This window comes from Hypanus sabinus, chromosome 3, assembly GCF_030144855.1.
Source record: "Hypanus sabinus isolate sHypSab1 chromosome 3, sHypSab1.hap1, whole genome shotgun sequence".
Lineage (NCBI taxonomy): Eukaryota > Metazoa > Chordata > Chondrichthyes > Myliobatiformes > Dasyatidae > Hypanus > Hypanus sabinus.
In genome coordinates, this window is record NC_082708.1 from 171,946,661 (window position 1) to 171,960,842 (window position 14,182).

General features: G+C 44.2%; 1 long non-coding RNA gene across 2 annotated transcripts in view; it reads left to right on the forward strand.

The window, feature by feature from the left end:
• The window catches only part of LOC132390884 (uncharacterized), a 50,055-nt gene extending 42,440 nt beyond the window's left edge, over positions 1-7,615 (forward strand). For both annotated transcript variants that reach the window (XR_009511039.1, XR_009511040.1), the window contains exon 3: positions 6,879-7,615. This is a non-coding gene — a long non-coding RNA (uncharacterized LOC132390884). The remainder of the gene's footprint in view (positions 1-6,878) is intronic.
• The last annotated feature ends 6,567 nt before the right edge of the window (positions 7,616-14,182 follow it).

Below are 14,182 nucleotides of genomic sequence, written 5' to 3' on the forward strand. Positions count from 1 at the left end.
TCCATCTTAAATATACCCACGGACTTGGCCTCCACGCAGTCTGTGGCAGAGCATTCCAGAGATTCACTACTCACTGCCTAAAACAATTCCTGCTTACCTCTGTTCTAAATGGTTTTCCTGCAATTTTGAGGCTCTGCCCTCTGGTTCTGGATACCTCCACATCCACCCAGTCTGGTCCTTTCAACATTCAGTAGGATTCAATGAGATCCCCACGCATTCTTCTAAATTACACTGAGTACAGACCCAGAACTGCAAAAGGGTCCACACATGTTAACCCCTTCACTTCTGGAACCATCCTTGTGAACCTACTCTGAACTCTGCCCAATGAGAACACATGCTTTCTGAGATAAGGAGCCCAAAACTGTTGACAATACTCCAAGTTCAGCATGACTAGTATCTTATAAAGCCTCAGCATTATCTCCTTGCTTTTATATTCTATTCCCCTTGAAATAGAAATTGATGGCCTGTTTCCATGCTGTAGTTGTTATATGGTTATGTAGGTTGGTGGGACTAGGTGAGAGTAAGCATTGAGCACAGAATAGAAGGGCCGAGATGGCCTGTTTCTGTGCTGTAATTGTTCTATGTTATATGGTTAAATAAATGCCAAAATTGTATTTGCCTTCTTTACTACAGACTCAAGCTGTAAATTAAGCTGTACTACAGGCTCCTTCTGGGAGTCAAGCACATGAACTCTTAAGTCCCTCTGCAACTCTGATGTTTGAACCTTCTCCCCATTTAGATATTAGTCTGCATTATTGTTCCTTTTACCAAAGTGCACTATCATACATTTCCCAACACTGTAGTCCATCTGCCACTTTTTTGCCCGTTCTTCCAATTTGTCTAAGTCCTGCAGCAATTGCATTGTTTCCTCAGCACTACCTACCCTTCCACCTATCTTTGTATCATCCACAAACTTTGCCACAAAGACATCAATTCCATTATCCAACTGCTGGTTACTTCCTTGAAGAACTCGAACAGATTTGTCAGGCAAGATTTCCCTTTACAGAAACCATGCTGACTTTAACTTATTTCATCATTAATCTCCAAGTACCCTGATACCTCATCCTTAATAATAGACTCCAACACTTTCCCAACCACTGAGGGTAGGTTAATTGGCCTTTACTTTCCTTTCTTTTGTCTTCCTCACTTCTTAAAGAGTGGAGTGACATTAGCAATCCTCCACTCCACCACGATCATGCCAGAATCAAGTGATTCTTGAAAGATCCTGACCAATGCATCCGTTATCTCTTCAGCAACCTCTCTCAGGACTCTGGGACATAGTTAATCTGGCCCAGGTGACTTATCCAGCTTAAAACCTTTGAGTTTGCCTAACACTTTTTCCTTTGAAATAGCAATGGCGCTTACTCCTGTCCCTGACACGCATGGACTTCTGCACGCTGCTAGTGTCCTCCACAGTGAAGATCCACTAAAAAAAGTACCCACTAAGTTCATCTGCCATTTCTTTGTCCCCCATTACTACCTCAACAGTATCATTTTCCAGTGGTCCAATATCAGCTCTCACCTCTCTTTTACTCTTTATATATCTAAAAAAAACTTTTCATATCCTGCTTTATGTTATAGGCTAGTTGGCCCTCATATTTCATCTATTCCCTTCTTACAACTTTTTTTTAGTTACCTTTAGTTGTATTTTAAAAGCCTTCCAATCATCCGACCTCCCACTCACTTTTGCCCCCTTATATGCCCTTCCCTTGGATTTTGTGTGGTCCTTAACATCCTTTGTCAGCCACGGTTGCCTAGCCCTGCCATTTGAGAACTACTTCTTCTGTGGGATATATCTATCCTGCGTCTTGTGAATTATTCCCAAAAACTTCAGCCACCTCTGCTCTGCCGTCATCCCACCAGTATCCCCCTCCAATCCACCTGGGCAAGCTCCTCTCTCATGCCTCTGCAAGTCCCTTAATTCCATTGTGATACATATACATGTGACTTTTGCTTCTCCTCCTCCTATGGTCTCCATTACATTAAGCTCCCTAATAAGATCCGGACTATTACACAACAGCCAATCTAAGATAGCCTTTCCCTGAGTAGGCTCAAGCACAAGCTGCACTAAATGCCATCTCGGAGGTATTCAACAATTGGACTCCAACCTGATTTTCCCAATTCCCTTGCACATTGAAGTCTCCCATTACAATTGTGTTTTTTTTTGTACCTGCTGATCCCCTGGAATTTTCAAGCAAAATGTCTCTAGAGCTTACAGAGAATGGCGTGAGAAACAAAAAAATCTCACGAACAGCAGTTTTGTGGGTGAAATTGTCATGGAGGTGATAGGTGGAAGAAGTAGAGGCCTGTAAGAGAAGGAATCTGATAGGAGGCGACAGTGCACCGGGGAGTAAAGGGAAGAAGTGTGGGTGGGGGTTGGGGAGAGACCGGAGGGAGTGGGATGCAGGCTATGAAAACAGGAAAGAGGAAGAGAAAGGTGAGAGAGCCATCAGAATGAGGGAAAACAAAGGGTGGGATGGAGGAACAAAGGGGAGTGGTTACTGGAAATTAGAGAAATCAATGTTCATGCCATCAGATTGGATATGAGGTGCTGCTCCTCCAAAATGTGACTGGCTTCATTGTGACAGTAGAGGAGGCCATGGATAGACATGTTGGTGTGGGACTGGATAGTGGAATTGAAATGTGTGGTGACCAGGAGATCCCGGCCTTTAGAGCACAATGAGTGAGGTTGCTCGATGAAGCAGGCTCCCAACCCGTGTTGGGCCTCACTGCTGTAGAGGAGGCCACACTGGAACCACCGGATGCAAGAAATGATCTTGACAGACTCTCTCTCCTTGGCTCTCTCCATGACTTCTTTACCCAATCGCCCCTCCCCACTGATCTCCCTCCTGGCACTTACCCCTGCAACCATGCTATGTGCGACACCTACCCCTACACCTCCTCCCTCACCACCGGTCAGGGCCATAAACTGTCCTTGCAGGTGACGGACTGCTTTACCCTGTGAATCTGTCAGGGTCATTTGTTGTATCTGCTGCTCACAGTTTGGTCTCCCATACATCAGTGAGATCTGGTTTTGATTGCAAAAGCATGTCTAGACTGACGAGGGGACCTTAGTAAACAGAGAGAGACAAAGGAAGGCTGTACTTCCACTCCAGGTTGTTCCTCTAAAAATTGTCATGAAATCCTCAGTGACTCGATGGTAGTTAGTACAAAACAAATTTGCAAGGAAAGATATATACAATGCAGAGTTAGGAAATCACTCAATGATGCACAAAGTGTTTCTCAGTTTATGTAGTGTGCTGCATAAAATTCTACTGTAATTCTTTCCTTCCTGTAAATTCCTGCGAGAAAATGATTCTCAAGGTAGGATATGGTAACGGATAGGTACTTCAATATTACATTTACTTTGAGCTTTTGAACTTTGATACTACAACAGTCAAAGAAAATCAAAAACAATACAGATGTTGGAAATCTGAAACAACAACAGAAAATGCTGGAGGAGAAGCAATCAATATTTTGGGTCAACTTCATTGGAATGTTGTTGACTGTGTTGACTTCGACAGTCATGGCAACTTATCACCTACGTTACTGAGAGGGTGAACAGTAAATACACATGTAATCATAAAGTCCAGCCAAACTAATTGATTTCCACTGCTGCCTGTAAGGAGCTGTGATTAGGTAAGTTTCCTCGGGGTCTCTAGTTTCCTCCACATTTCAGGGGTATGAGCGTAGTGGTTAGCACTACGCTAACAATGCTTTACAGTACCAACAACCTGGGTTCAAATCCTGCTGCTGCCTCTAAAGGGGTTTGTATGTTCTCCCTGTGGCCATGTGGGTTTCCTCTGGGTGCTCCAGTTTCCTCCCACAGCCAAAAGATGTACTGTTTGATGGGTTAATTAGTTGTAAATTGTCCCGTAATGAGGTTAGGATTAAATCAGGGGATGCTGGGCAGAGCGGCTTGACGGGATAGAAGGACCTATTCCGCATTGTATCTCAATAAACAAACAAACAACTAAATAATGGTTAGTTGCTGAATTGGGTACAAAAGTGGAGTTAAGCAGCGCAGGCTTGGTGGGCTGGAAGGGCCTGTAACTGTTCTATGTCTCTAAATAAAAAAATACATATAGTATATCATTGAGACTGAGACTGGCAAAATGATACTGACTGGAATCCACCCCTATCCTCTCAGCAATATTTTGTAATACATGCAAAATGCTGGAGGAGCTCAGCAGGTCAGGCAGCATTTTTGAAAAGGAATAAACAGTTAGCGTTTTGGGCCGTGACACTTCAATATTAATTGTTGATTCACTTCCACAGAAACTGCCTGACCTGCTGAGTTCCTCCAAGATTTTATCTGTGTTACTCTGGACTTCAAGCATCTGCAGAATCTCTTGTGTTTAACCAGCAATACTGAGTTGAACCTGGGAGTGACAAGCACCATATCACTATCCAAGTTGAACCTGGGAGTTTTTAATTTTTATAGGCATCTGTTAGTCTCAAGAGACCATGGATTTGTGCCTTGGAAACTTTCCAGGGCGCAAGCCTGGGCAGGGTTGTATGGGAGACCGGCAGTTGCCCAAGCTGCAAGTCTCCCCACTCCACATCACCGATGTTGTCCAAGGGAAGGGCAAGGGCTGATACAGCTTAGCATCGGTGTCGTCACAGAGCAACAAGTGGTAAAGTGCCTTGCTCAAGGACACAACACGCTGCCTTAGCTAAGGCTCAAACTAGCGACCTTCACATCACTAGACCAACGCCTCAACCACTTGGCCACGCGCCAATTTGGAGTAACCTGGGAGTAACAAGCACCATATCATCATCTGAGTTGAACCTTGAAGTAATAAGCAGCATATCACCATCTCAATGCACCAGACATGACAGTACCATGTGAATAAGTATGAAAATATCAATAACAGAGTTTGGATGAGGTTTGGAAATAAATAAGTTATACTGCTTCTGCTGCAATGCACAGGTCAGATTCAGTGCAAGAAACACATAAGATCTGTTTGACTGAAAGTAAACAAGATGCAAATGACAGATCTTAGTCTTAAAACCTAATTGGGAAAATGAGGTCTGGGAACAATAAAATGTAACACATTCCAAGTTGCCTGTCATCATGATGTGGCACATTATTCCAAATCCTTCATCACTGCTGGATTTATCCTCAAAATCCCCACTCAATAGCACTGCTGGAGTACAGTCAGAATGATAATGCACTGTGGCACAGAAACAGGCCCTTTGGCCCATTTAGTCCATGCCGACCCAGTCTTAACAAAGTCCCATCTTCCTGCACCCAGTTCATGCCCTTTTCCTCCATGCACCTATGCGAACTTCTCTTAAAGGTAGCTTTTCCCCTGATGTCCAGTGAAGAATTCGTTGCATCACGGCCTGGCATGGAAACACCAATGCCCAGGAATGGAAAAGTCTACAGCAGGTGGTGGAAATGGCTCAGTCTAACACAGGGAATGCTCTCCCACCATTGGGCACATCTACGAAGAGTGCTGCCACAAGAAGCAGCATCCATCACCAAGAAACCCCACTACCCAGGTCATGCTCTCATCTTGCTGCTGCCATCGGGAAGGAGGGAATAGAAGCCTTTGGTCCCACACCACCAGGTTCAGGAACAGTTATTACCCTTTAACCATCAGTCCCCTGAACCTGATAACTTCACTCACCCCAACTCCGAACTGAATCCACAACCCATGGTCACACTTTCAAGGACTCTACTACTCACCTTATCAGTTTTATTTACTTATTTGTTTGTTTGTTTAGTTATTTACTTATTTTTATTTGTAGAATTTGTTTTCTTTTGCACATTGGTGTTTTGTCAGTTTTTGTTTGTGCAGTTTCTCACTGACTCTATTCTATTTCTTTGTTTTCCTGCGAATGCTTGCAAGAAAATGAATCTCAAGATAATTTATAGTGACATATGCTGCATGTGCTTTGATAATAAATTTACTTTGAACTAAAAATACCTTAACTAGGAGGGCTGATGTCACTTGAGAAGACAGCTCTCCAGCACCTTCTTAAGGACAATCTGGGATTGCTGACTTTGTCTGAGATATGTTTGTCCCTCGAGAGAAGAAAATAGGGTACAAATACTATGAAGTGCTTTTACTTAAACCTTCAATGTGAATCACATCCAAAAAAAAGATGCCCTGATTGCATAAACAGTGACGGAGTCATAATTTAGTGCCTCCAGTTACCATTATTGATATATGAGTCTTTGCTGAGAAATTGTTCAGGTCAGACTGTTCCTAGTTTTTCATGGAGACTGGCAATTTATAAAGCACATTGGTCCAATCCCCAATCTTCCTTAATGAAAGCAGGCTCTAATGTCGGTATTGGTTTATCTGATCCAAGTCAGCTGCAGAGCTGTTTCTTACAAATTCTCACTACCTCGCTCTTGGACTGTAAAATCACTGCCCAAAAAACAATTTTCAATTGAGGGCAAGAATTTCTGAAGAGATTACCTTGTAAAGCCTCATTTGAACCACCTCAATTGCTTGGGTTCCTTAGAAAGCATGTTTAACTTATTGGGTGCAACAACTTTAATTTCTTATTTCTCCCAAACTTTCTGACCATCAGTACAAAAAAAAGCACATGTAAAAATATCTTTTTAAAGTTCAAAGTAAATTTATTGCCAAATTACGTACTGTGGCGACCCGCTTCCCAGCGTACTCGAACCGGCTCCCAAAGTGGCGCGCGCCGGCATTGAGGCCGGTCCTAAAAAGGGCGCCAGGCCTTCTTCACCAGCAAGGGGAAAAGCCCGCACGCGGGACGGGACTGTGAATATGTGCCTGCTACAGCATTCCCGCTGGGGAGGGCGGGAACAGGAAGGCTTTAAAGTGAGACCACGAAGTTTGAATAAATCTCTTTTGCAACTGCAACTCACCGACTGCGTGTTGTTATTTCAGCGCTGTGTGTAGCACACCGCTACAATTGATGACACACCTCGTCGGCCGAGTTTGTGTACGGTGCACCCCTGGTCGTCCCAGGAGAGTTCATACCAGCCCCAAGGGGGCAAGAGGAAGAACCCGCAGCAGTCCTGGCCAGACTACGCGAGAGGCTCAGTAACCTGGCCCCCATACCCACTTCACAGCACGGGCAGAACCCGACCTGAATACCCAAAGACCTACAGAACTGTAAGTTTGTGTTTGTATGAAGGGGCAGACACCGGACACCACTACAACAGCCCTACAAGGGGCAGTTTACGGTGACCAGAAAGAACAGGTCCACATTCGTGCTGGACATTGGGGGGAGAGAGGAGGTTTTCACAGTGGACCGACTCAAACCGGCCCATGTGGACTTGGCGCAGCCGGTCAAGGTTCAGGCACCGCGGTGCCGAGGCAGACCTCCCAAACAGAGACCCACCCAGACTGAGGACATTGGGGGATGTATCGCCGGTTCTGGGGGGGGGGGGGTTATGTGGCGACCCACTTCCCAGCGCACTTGAACTGGCTCACAAAGTGGCACGCGCCGGCATTGAGGCCGGTCCCAAAAAGGGCGCCAGGCCTTCTTCACCAGCAAGGGGAAAAGCCCACGCACAGGACAGGACTGTGAATATGTGCCCCCTAAAGCATTCCCGCCAGGGGAGGGTGGGAACAGGAAGGCTTTAAAGTGAGGCTGTGAAGTTTGAATAAATCTCTTTTGCAACTGCAACTCACCGACTGCGTGTCGTTATTTCAGCTCTGTGTATAGCACACCACTACAGTACCATATATTGCCTTAAGAATCTTTTACTTGCAAAAATATGTTAGAATTTATGAATATATAAACAAAAATTAGCAAACAACTAAAGTGCCAAAGAAGACAAACAGTGCAAAATAAAATTTATACTGAGAACACGAGTTGTAAGGAATCCCTGAAGTGAGCCTGTGGTTGGTAAAATCAGTTCAAAGAAGTGGTGAATGAGATTATCCATACTAGTTTTAGGAGCCTCATGGTTGAAGGGTAATATCTGTTCCTGAACCTGGTGGTTCACTTATGGCTAACTCATTGGCCTGCTGGGTAAAGTTGTTGGTCTGAAGGTCAATAATTCCATCAATCATACAATCAGAACCGGAGGCCATTAAACCCATTGTCCCAGTTAAGGTAATTTACTCTGGTAAAGTTTTCAGAATTGAATGTGGAATTGCCCTTCTTTAGCTGAATATGGAGCAAGTGCAGGTAAAAATGATTGGTACAGACAGACATTTGATGGTGGGCATAGACAAGTTGAAAAGAAGGGCCTCTTTCAGAAATGTAAAATTCTAGGTATTACTCTGTAAAGACTCTGTATTTTATCAGGCAGTCTAATACCCGTTTTCCACTTTTAAAACAATTGAGGCTGCCAAGCTATCTTTGCCTCCTATCATCTTATACACTCTATCCGATCACCACTTATCCTTCTTTGCTCCAAAGAGAAGAGCTTTAGCTTGCTCCACTTAGTGAAAAAGGTGCAACAGGTATCATGACAAGATGATAAACATAGAGCGCACATCAGGGCATGGAACTGTGCAGACTTCACTCTCACTCAGATGTTTCAAAAGGGATAAGGAGGGAGAATGAAGAGGCTGGGGTGGGGGAGAATGGCATTGTTAATTCGGGATGGTATCTCAGCTGCAGAAAGGGGGATGTCATTGAGGGATTGTCTACCGAGTCAGTGCGAGCGGATGTCAGAAATAGGAAGGGAGCAATCACTCTTATTGTCTAGGCCCCTCCAATAGCAACAGGAGCATTTAGGAGCAGATTGGTAAGCAGACTTTGGAAAGGTGCAAAAATAACAGGATTTATTGTGATTGACACCTCCTCGGTGCAAATGGCTTAGATGGGACCGAATGTGTTAGGTGTGTTCAGGAAAGATTCCTGGCATACTGTGTATAGAGGCCGACCAGAAAAGTGACCAGACTGATCTGGTGCTAGACTCTGAACCTGGTTGGATGACAGAGCTCTTGGTGGGCGAGTATTTCAAAGGCAATGAGAACAGCTCTCTGATCTTTACTTGATGTTCTTAAGTAAATGTACAATGGAAAAGTAGAGGTTGTTTAGGGAGCATTTGCATGGGGTTCTGGATAGATCTGTCCCATTGAGGGAGGGAAGGGATGGCAGGATGAAGGAAACAGTTAACAGAAGGAAACGGAAGACTGTGACAGATGGCTATTGGCCTGAAATGTTGACTTTACTTGCAACCGTTGTCTTTTGTGATAGGTTCTTCCTGTTTTTATTAAAGAAATTGTGAAAAATACTTTCTATTTGTTTTGCCATCAAGGTGTATTTATATTGGATTAAGGTTTTAAACTGACTTTCAAAATGCAGAAAAAGGATACAGATTTTTCAAGTGATTTAATTTTATTTACAACTCACATTTCTCAATAATGTTCTAAATACTAATTTCTAATCGTAGTAGACCATAAAACCATACATATGGGAACAGAATTAGGCTTTTTGGTCCATCTAGTCTGCTCCACCATTGTAACATGGCATATTTATTATCCCTTTCAACCCCATTCTCTTGCCTTCCTCCTATATCCCTTACTAATCAAGAACCTATTAACCTCCAATTTAAATATACCCAATTACTTGGCCTCCACGCCATGTGTATTACAATGAATTCCATAGATTTACCACACTTTGGCTAAAGAAATTCCTCCCTATCTCTGCTATAAAAAGACATCCATCTATTCTGAGGCAGTGCCCCCTGGTCCTAGACTCCCCCACTGTAGGGAACATCCTCTCCACACCCTGATCTTTCGAAAATGATCTTCTTTTCCTATTTGATAAGGCCTTTCAATATTTGATAAGTATCATTGAGATTCCCCCCTCATTCTCTGAAATTTCAGTGAGCACAGACCCAGAGCCTTCAAGTGCTCCTCACACATTAACCCTTTCATTTCCGGAGTAATTCTTGTGAACCTTCGTTGGACCCTCTCCAATGTCAGCATACCTTTTTCTTTCATATAATTCTCACACATTGCAGTGAATGAGATCTTCAAACATAAATCTAACAGGATAGAACCCTTTTGTTGGCAAAGACAAGCATCCATTTTCTCTGGTGGCACCCCAATGAAACCAGTTTTTTCATAAAGTCAGACAGCATGAAGAAAGGCCCCTTGAATTTGCACAGACTGACAAGCAGCCATTTTAAAAAAAGGCTATGTTTCCCCCTTATTCCCATCAGTTTACCCTTAATTCTATCTCTTATTCACAAATTAGAGGCAATTTATAGTCGAACCTGGTAGTCTAATTTATATTGCCTATAATAACCTCATGGCTGACCTACCAATCCACACAGACAGCACCAGAGTTCAGGAGCAAACCTGAGTCACTGGAGTTGCAAGGTAGAACTCTGGAAGGTTGTGGAGACCAACTCATATTTAAAGGGAAGGTAGATCCATTTTTGAAAGATCATGGGATTGATTGTTCTGGGGGACTGGCAGAGGAGAGGAGATGAGGCATGATCATACTGAATCAGGGCAGCACAGAGAGGAGGAATGAGCTACACCTGCTCCTATCTTATTAAGTTCTCGTGTCCTTATCCTTTGTGATGCTGCCCCACCACCATCAGGCTCTTAAACAAAGGCTCTTAAACATCAGGCTCTACACACACTTGCTCATCCATTGAGATGTTCCCACGACCAATGATCCCACTAAAGGGCTCTGTACTTCGTTATTTCATGTGCTCGATATTTATATTTGCATTTGTACAGTTGGTTGTCTTTTGTGCTCTAGCTGATCTTTCATCGATCCTGTTATTTGTTACGATACTATAGATTTGCTGAATGTATCTGCAGGAAATTGAATCTCAGGGTTATATATGGTGACATATATGCACTTTGATTATAAATTTACTTTGGAATTTTCACTTTTAACTTTATGACATTCATCATTGTAGTTCTTCACAATAATGCAACGCAAGGACTATTGATATCACTCTGCAGTCAGAGCAATAAATACTATAAGTTGTCGCATCCTTTAAATCAACCAGTCCTAGTTTGATGAAAATTACCTTAAAATCCAGAACATGATCTAGAAGAAATGCTCCTCTCGTCAAGTGGTGCTGTCTAGACCGACGACAAAGTGGACAAGGCAGAATACAGATCTGCATGCAGCACCCTCCAACCGAACTGAAACAATTGGTGGCCAGCCCTAGCAGAATGAACATAGCACTATGTAGACATCAGCAACACTCGAGCCTTCTATGAGTTGCTGAGTGTAGCGTGTGGTCCGACTTGTCAGATTCAAGCCGCTCTATCTCATCCGATGACTCCAGCCTGCTGACAGATGAAGAAACCATCATGAGGTGATGGACAGAGTACTACAAGAGCCTTTTTGGGGGTAATCGTCAAGTACACGAAGCACAAGGTAAGGCTTAAGCATGATGGCCTGGCAACTCTGGACGAGGTCAAAGCTGCTGTCTCCAAGCTGAAATGCCATAAAGCTCCAGGCATTGATGTGATCCCAGCGGAAATGTACAAAATGGGTGGAGACATTCTCCCTGAGCAAACTCACAAACCTGGTCACACTCTGTTGGGAGAAAGGTTCAGTCCCAAATGACCTATGTGGTGCTGTAGTTACCTCACTGTACAAGAACAATGAGGAGAAATTGGATTGCTGAAACTGCAGAGGTATTACCCTGCTGTCCACCACTGGGAAGATTCTCAGCAGAGTTCTGGACAGAATCATCTCTACCATTACCAAAGCAACCTCTCAGAGAGTCAGTGTGGCTTCAGATCGAACAGAGGCACATCCGACATGATCTTCGTCCTGTGCCAGATACAGGAGAAGTGTTGTGAAGAGAACATGGGACTGTACGCGACATTCATTGACCTGACCAAGGCCTTTGATATAATCAGCCACAACAGTCTCTGGAAGATTCTGTCGAAGCTTGCTGTCCCCAAAAATTCCTCACCACCTTGCAGTGGCTAAAAGAAATCATGTTAAGTACAATGGCGACCTGTCTGACCCATTCCCCATTGATACTGGGGCGAAACAAGGCTGTGTTTTGGCACCAGTGCCCTTTGCCACCTTTTGCAGCATGATGCTACGGAAAGTGAAAGAGATGACCTCGGGGAGCACCTACGTTTGATTCTGCACTGGCAGAAATATCTTCAACCTCTGCCACCTTCTTACCCGAACAAAAACCATGCAAGAGCCCATTATCGAGCTACTATATGCGGATGATGGTGCTCTTCTCACGCACACAGAGGATGTGTTACAGGCTGCGGTCATTCAGCTCGCCAAGGCTGCAAGGGCTTTAGGGTTAACGGTCAGTCTGAGGAAAACACTGATCCTCCATCAGAATCCCACTTGTTGCATTTACAACCCACCTCAGATCACCATTGACGATCACCCTCTCACTATGGTTGAGTAGTTCACCTACTGGGGCAGCATCATCTCCAACGACAGTGGCAAAGGACGTTGACAATTGACTTCCAAAGCCAGCAGTGTCTTCGGGCGCCTCCAGAAACTTGTGTGGAAGAACCTCCAGCTGCATCTGTCCACAAAAATCCAGGTGAACAGGGCTGCCATTATCAGAACACTGCTATACGGTTCCGAAACCTGGGTCTTGTACCGTAAGCAAATCCATTTGTTCAGCGCTTGCTTAAGTGCTGCCTCTGTTCCTTCATGGGATCAGCTGGCAGGATCGTGTCTCCAGCAACAAGGTCCTGGACAAGGCTGAACTTCCAAGCACTGAAACCACTTTGCTGCTCAGGCAGCTGCGCCGGCCAGGCCACGTGCCTCGCACGGACACCAGGACACTGAAAGCAGTACTCTATGGTGAACTCTCTCAGGACAAGGGAGATCGTGGTGCCCTGGGCAAGAGATACAAAGACCAATTTAAGCAGCAGCTCTCTCAGGCATGTATCGAGGTCAACAAGTGGCAGCAGCTGGCTTGTGGCAAAGACCACTGGACAATGCTGATCCATGGATTAGCCAAGTATTTTGAGGAATCTTGAAGAGTGACTGCTGAAGAGAAGAAGAGACTTGGGAAGGACCCTATTACTCAAGTGCCAGCATCCCAGCTTTTCCTGTATCCCTAGTGCTCCAGACTATGCAGATCCAGATCCATTCACCAATGATCACCCCGTCACTCCTGAGGGCTCTTCTTCACTCCTGATCTTCGCAGGTGAAGAACCAGCCATTATCATCATCAACATCATAAATTAACCATAATGCATGGTGGTTAGTCTACCAACAATTTACCAAAAATAGTGGCCCAATGATCTTTGTTCATGAGCTCAAATTGCACCCTTGCAGTGGGTGGGATTAAATTTAAGTGAATTTGAAAGCATGTGCCATGTAGAGGTTAGGCATTCTCAAGTTTGGAGTTCTCATCCTGCACTGTCTGTAAGGAGTTTATACATTCTCCCCATGAACTGCAGAGTTTTCCTAGAGGTGCCCCTGTTTCCTTCCACAGTGTTACACTAACTACTGTGTGACCATAATGTTCTCAGGATATCTGCCCTCCCAGGAGGATGTAGCAGGTTCCATGACTCCGTGTGAAGAAAGAAAGAGTGAGATTTTTCTGCATCTATCCACCATCATTTATAACAACCTAAGTAAAATCTGGGTTTTTGAACCAATCAGTTCTAAATCATCATTGCTGGTTCCATCCTTGTCATGTGTGCCTGGTCCCAATACACGTACTGGTGAGAGCTGGAATGCTGGAAGGCTGTGCAATCACTTTATATGAGTTGGGAAACTCCTCAGTACAGAGTCTGCAAGGAGAACTTAAGCACAGAGGACATCGGACATCTGACCACTTTACCTCACCTGTTCAGTTCCTCCAGCACATTGTTTCAGGGAGAAAGTAGAATTCAGACAGCTTGCAACAATCTTAAAACCAAGGCAAGCTTCACAACTTCTCAATTTACTTCTTCGCCTCTCCCGAGATCTGAGGAAAAGGAGAGAAACATGTAAAGCTTTTAACTAGGAATTATAATGCAGCAGCAGATAATACTCCTGGCACCAAAAAAATGGGAAAGAAAGATCAGAAGTCTACTGTTCATTTTACATAGACTTCAGCAACTCTAAATCTCCAGCGAATAACACAACTGCGACACCGATGCATTTCAATTGCTGCTATCAAGGGCTCAGAACAGATTTGCCTTGAGAGAGAATAAAAGTCGTGTAAACGGTGTAAAAGTGTAAAGCAATGCCATGGACATTTGACTTCAGATAAGATCGAGTCAGGAAAAGCTCAGAACAGCTGGTACCAGCTGTTTGAAGATGAACTGAT